General features: G+C 32.6%; 1 non-coding gene across 1 annotated transcript; it reads right to left on the bottom strand.

Moving 5' to 3' along the window:
• Positions 1-3,776: 3,776 nt before the first annotated feature.
• Trnar-acg (transfer RNA arginine (anticodon ACG)) lies at positions 3,777-3,849 on the bottom strand. Its single transcript has one exon. It is a non-coding gene; the product is annotated as a tRNA-Arg (tRNA).
• Between the last annotated feature and the right edge of the window lie 2,151 nt (positions 3,850-6,000).

Raw genomic sequence — 6,000 nt, 5'->3', positions numbered from 1 at the left:
TGATGTAAAAAGTTAATTGCAACTAGAATGTACTGGTTGTTAGTCTTTTTCCTCTGGGTACTCCGGCTTTTCTCAATATCCCTGCACATCCAAAAATGTGGAAAAACACAAGGAACGTAATTAATAGTCCAATAAAAATACGAACAATAGAGGCCTAACCTCCAAATAATTGCAGCATAATTTTTTTTCTGCTTTTTGTGTTTGGGGATCTTAGTATTTTACCATGAAAAAAGTCGCCAAAACTTACATGTTCGGAAAGTCGTTTTTTTTCAACACCAGAAAAATATGAAAATATAAAGAAATCACACTTTTGACCACTTCAAAAGTACAATATCTGCTATTTTTTGTAATATTTGAAATATGAAATCGGGTATATAGTAAGACAAACTCTAGGTTAGTTCAAATAAGTTGAAATGAAACAATAATTTCAGTCAATCCAAGAAATAAAGAAGGATGAAAACGGCTTAAAACCTTTTGAATTTAACTAGCGTTACTATTTTTGTCCTTTTTTTGTCTATTTTGTACTTGTTATTTTGATAATTTGTTGTAAAAATTGTATACATATGGACATCTTATTTAGTACTAAAAACTTCCTATCACGTTAATTTGGCTGAATACCAAAATATGTCTAAGTCAATAAATCTACAATACAAAAATCTTAATTTTTCGAATATGCTTTATTCGTTTGTCATAAAATTTTGCCAGTAAATAAATCATTTTAAATGATTTTCAGCTAAAAAATTGAAATTGAGCTCTTATTTTATTCCTTTATCTCATTGAAAAATGTGTAACCCTTATCCGGTTCCATTATGGAAAAATGAAAAAACTGACCTATTCAAATATTAGATAAAAGAGAAACTTCAATCTCACTCCATTATGGTAATAATATCTACCAAAGGATTTTGCAATCTGATAACTCACAAAAAAGATATTCACATTTTTGATATTTCAACTTAAGGACTTAACCAATTTGAGAAATTTACTCAAATTGGCACTAAATGAGGATTTGATCGACCTCACGTCTTTTATATTTGTGAATATCTTGATATAGTTGTCTCTTTTAGGTGAGAATAGCCTACATAGAATCTGAATTAATAACTATCTAAACACTTGAGACGGTACTTACTGAATAATTCTTGAATAAAAAAGACATATTATTCAATTTGGACTTAAAAACATCATTGGAAAAGGCCAAAAGACCAACTTTGGGCATCCATGTTATCTCAGGTAGTGAAAGTAAAATGTTTTACTTTTAAATCCTTTAATCAACAAGTTTTATTTTAAAAGATTCCACCAAAATGAGTATCAATAGTATTGTTGATAATAACATTTTTTTATCTTAACAATCCAACAAAAGCATGTTTGGCTGTTACAAGGACATAATTATGCAATTTTCTTGTTGTCATACTTTTTCCCTGTGTTGATTTCAACTTATGTTTTTGGCATTCTGTGCTATCCTTATAACGTTCTTGCCATACAGTAGATTTTCTAGTATCTCATGATAACCATGTAAGTTTATATTTGGCTTCAAATTTCGCAAATTATGCAAATATCCCTATTTCTCTGATTTTTTGGGGGTCAAGAAAAACACTTTCCCAAACTTTTATTTGTAGCGACTTTTTTTCTTGTATAAAACAAAGTCAGATCTGTATGAAAAAACACAGAAAAAATTTTGTTGCAATTATTTTGGGGTAACACCCTATCTTTACTGGACCATAACAAACTCGAGCACATATCCTAATGTTTATGGATGTGCACAAAGGGAGACAACCGTGAATACAACATTCACATTACAACAACTCATTTTCATGATGAACGTTTTAGTTCCCTATGCCTCCCTGTGCACTTTAGTAGCCTTCCGAAAGCTTAAAAACCAACCTTAACCTTTCAAACTTTTTGAGCAGCGTTTAATTAAAGAAAATCTATGGAATAATTTATACAATAGTCAAAAAGGCATAAACCTCTCTGTAGATTTAAACTAATTTTAACATCGAGATAAAAACTAAGTATGCAAGAGTCACCTCCCTTATTTTGCTGTTATAGTACAAAATACATTATTAAATCGATCCGGTTTTTTTTTGTAGAACTGAGCTTGCCATGATTCGAACATGGAATCTTAATTTTCATACATTTTCAGACGCGTTTCCGCCGTAATAGCGCCCGAGGATTAGATTCTCCTGGTTCTTTACAAAACTTCAAACTACAAGCAAGTAATTTCATCATGTGCCGTATCTACATTGTAATACTCATATTGCACTGTAGCTGCAATATTGTAGCTCAAAAGACTTTTAGATAGAAAATGGTTACGTCTTTAGAGCTACAATTGGGGCCTATTACATGCAAACTATTATAAAACATTTGTTTGAACTTTATCGTACTTGTTTGATATCGCTTACCTACAAGGCAATAAAACTGAACCACATAAAATATCAAATTCTCATCGAGGCTTCATTTTTTTTACATATTACACATGGAGATCTTTCTGAAGGGAATTTATACGTTAAGTCCACAAATTGTGAATTTGACGTCTTGTGAGCTGTACGTTAGATATTAAGAATGGTAGTTATGTTTGTTTTGGACAAAAATAATATGTAAATGCATGTATACGCATAAAATAATCGGAAACCTACAAAAAAGTATGAATAACTATGCCCGAGTAATTTCCGGAGGCCGTGCTCCACTACGACACATAGGGACCAATTCGTACCCGGCCGAAAGGTATAGTAGGCCGGGTACGTATATTCGTTCTAATTGCACTGTACTAATATAGGTTCACACAGAAAAATACTTTTTATTTCGCAAGCGGTTAAAATGTGGTTAGAAGTATTTCGTCATTTAAAAATGTAAATTCGTCTTCACTCCAAAATAACTATTGAATATGATGATTTTCATTTAATTTCCATTGTCCAACAAGCCATGAATTAGTAGATACTGAAGGTTGAAATTATTCAAGTTTGACAATAATTCATATGGTAAATTGGTTTTAATTGTTAGTTGTTATCTGATGACCGAAATAACAATTTAAACTAAAAATACTGTCCCTAAAAATTAAGAGTTTGCCAGGATTCGAACCTGGAATCTTCAATGCAGCAATATAATAAATTAATTAACCCGCAATTGTACACATCAACCTAAGAACTTATGTAAATAAATGTTTAAAAATGTTGTTATAGTTTTTGTTACTTCTTTTACATTTTATGTGTCTTTTAGAAAAAAAAATCAATGAATCCTGGAACAACGACTTTTACGTCATTATAATATACAGGAGCGATTGTAAATTGTAGGTATGCAAGACTTACCTCCCTTATATAACTCACTTTTCATAGGTAACTTTTAAAAGTATGAAATTATCATCATTGTTCATAATTGACTTACTTTATTGTGACTGCGTTTTTTTTTTATTTTTAAAAATGACGAGCTTGCCAGGATTTGAACCTGGAATCTTCAATGCAGCAATATGATAAATTAATTAACCCGCAATTGTACACATCAACCTAAGAACTTATGTAAATAAATGTTTAAAAATGTTGTTATAGTTTTTGTTACTTCTTTTACATTTTATGTGTCTTTTAGGAAAAAAAATCAATGAATCCTGGAACAACGACTTTTACGTCATTATAATATACAGGAGCGATTGTAAATTGTAGGTATGCAAGACTTACCTCCCTTATATATCTCACTTTTCATAGGTAACTTTTAAAAGTATGAAATTATCATCATTGTTCATAATTGACTTATTTTATTGTGACTGTTTTTTTTTTAATTTTTAAAAATGACGAGCTTGCCAGGATTCGAACCTGGAATCTTCTGATCCGTAGTCAGACGCGTTATCCATTGCGCCACAAGCCCTATATGTTCTTGTGCAGACACAAACTTTCCATTTTGGGATAATCTAATCAAGCGGAACGCATCATTTATCAATGAGATGTAATAAGTTTCGGCAAGTTAGCAAAGCAAGTTAAAACATTCATTAGTAAATATTTTTCTAAAAACGATAAACGGAAGAAAATGTGAAAAAACGTATTTAAAATACCTCAACTTAATTTCTTTCAATTTCAATTCAAAACATTTTCTTTAAAACAAAAGGATTGGATAACAGGCAGGTAGTGCCTATATTGATCCTTTCCTGAATTTAATTTCTTTATGCGTATGAGATTGAACTAATGTGTCTTGAATACAAATAGAAGGAAATCCTTGAGTTGTCACGATATCAGCCAGACAGAATAGTATGCAAATGAAGCTGCGATGTATTGTGTTAAAATGTGATTAGAAATACCCCCTCTTTTAAAAAAGTAAAAGCGTGCTTCACTTCAAAATAACTATTGATTAAGATGATTTTCATTCAATTAGTAGATACTGACGGTTGCAATTATTCAAGTTTGACAATATTTTATATGGTAAATTGGTTTTAATTTTTAGTCATCGATGCTTATTTGATTACCGTAATAATAATTCAAACTAAAAATACTGTCCCTAAAGAATTACGAGCTTGCCAGGATTCGAACCTGGAAACTTCTGATCCGTAGTCAGACGCGTTTTTTTTTATCTTAAAAATATTATTTTAATTTCCCAGACATAGGGCCGCGTTATCCATTGCGCCACAAACCCCATTAACATTGGGCAACAGGGGCTTACAAAATGAGGCTTGTTCCAAAGTTTTCTTAAATTGGTCAATTCATTTTTTTTTCCAATTATCATTTTTTACTATTCAATATCACCAATGTTTGCATTACACTACACTTAGACCTAACATGTATTTAAGTTTCTTCTGTGTGGTGTTTTATGTGTATTATGATTCGTGTCTCGTCAATATATTTTGTGAGTTAGCTCGCTATGTACAAGAAAACATAATGAAATCATTTAAACAAGACATACTGCTGCTATCGGAGACGATCATTACAGAGACTAAATAGTGATCACTGGTAATTATGGGGGCTGATTACGGCCATATCGTGTTGTTGTGTTGTCGCCTTGTCGTGTTGTCGCCTTGTCGAGTTGTCGCGGTCTCAAACTGCGACAACCCGAGATTTAACAGTTAAAATGTCGACTTGTCGCGTTTTCGAACCGCGACAAGTCGACAACCACGACAAGACGACAAGTCGACAACACGACAAGTCGACATTTCAAACACGCTAATTAGCGCGTACATAATCTCGTGTTGTCGCGGTAAAATGTCGACTTGTCGTGTTGTTGAGTTGTCGACTTGTCGTGTTGTCGCCTTGTCGTGTTGTAGACTTGTCGTGTTGTCGACTTGTCGTGTTGTCGAGTTGTCGACTTGTCGCCTTCCTGTTACACATGCGCAAACAATGGATAACACTCGCCATATTGGATTGATAATGAAAATAATTGTGTGCATGTGTTTGTAGCTAGATGAAGATATTTGATAGCAATTTCTTTACCGAGAGATGTCAAAGTATTTTTCTCTGAACTATGAATTTCAATAATTTGTTTTTTATATGATAATCGTGTAATAATGGTCTGGTCACGCCGTCTGATTAGTACGCAGCAATCGTCATCTGTTAATTTTAAGGTCACTTGAACCGCTAAGGCCTAATAGTTCGAAGGCCCGTTAATCCGAAACTAAATATTGCAATTTTATGGTGGCATATTTCTGCCATCGATTTGCCGACTTACGACTTAATAATGTCGACATCGTTAAGGCATTAAGTCGACATCATATCGGAAGATGTCGACATAAACAGAAGAATATGTCGACTTACCACATGTACATGTCCACATAATGATTCCAAGATATTTATGTAGACAGTCGGTAACTCGGCGATTAATGTGTTTATGGTCGGGTGTTACACCGACTTGTCAGTTATTGATGTCGACATCTAAACTAAAAAATGTCGACATCTGGTCTTGAAAGTGGAAATCAAAGGCCACCCTTTCATAGGGCACTGTGTATATGCAGCAAAAGCCATACATCAGAGATCGATGTTGATTTTGTTAATTCAAGTTTTTATTTATTTGATTTCAAAATAAAAAAAAATTGTG

Source organism: Argopecten irradians, unplaced genomic scaffold (genome assembly GCF_041381155.1).
Source record: "Argopecten irradians isolate NY unplaced genomic scaffold, Ai_NY scaffold_0131, whole genome shotgun sequence".
NCBI lineage: Eukaryota > Metazoa > Mollusca > Bivalvia > Pectinida > Pectinidae > Argopecten > Argopecten irradians.
Note: the sequence above shows the minus strand (reverse complement) of the source record. Positions and strands in the feature narration are given on the sequence as shown.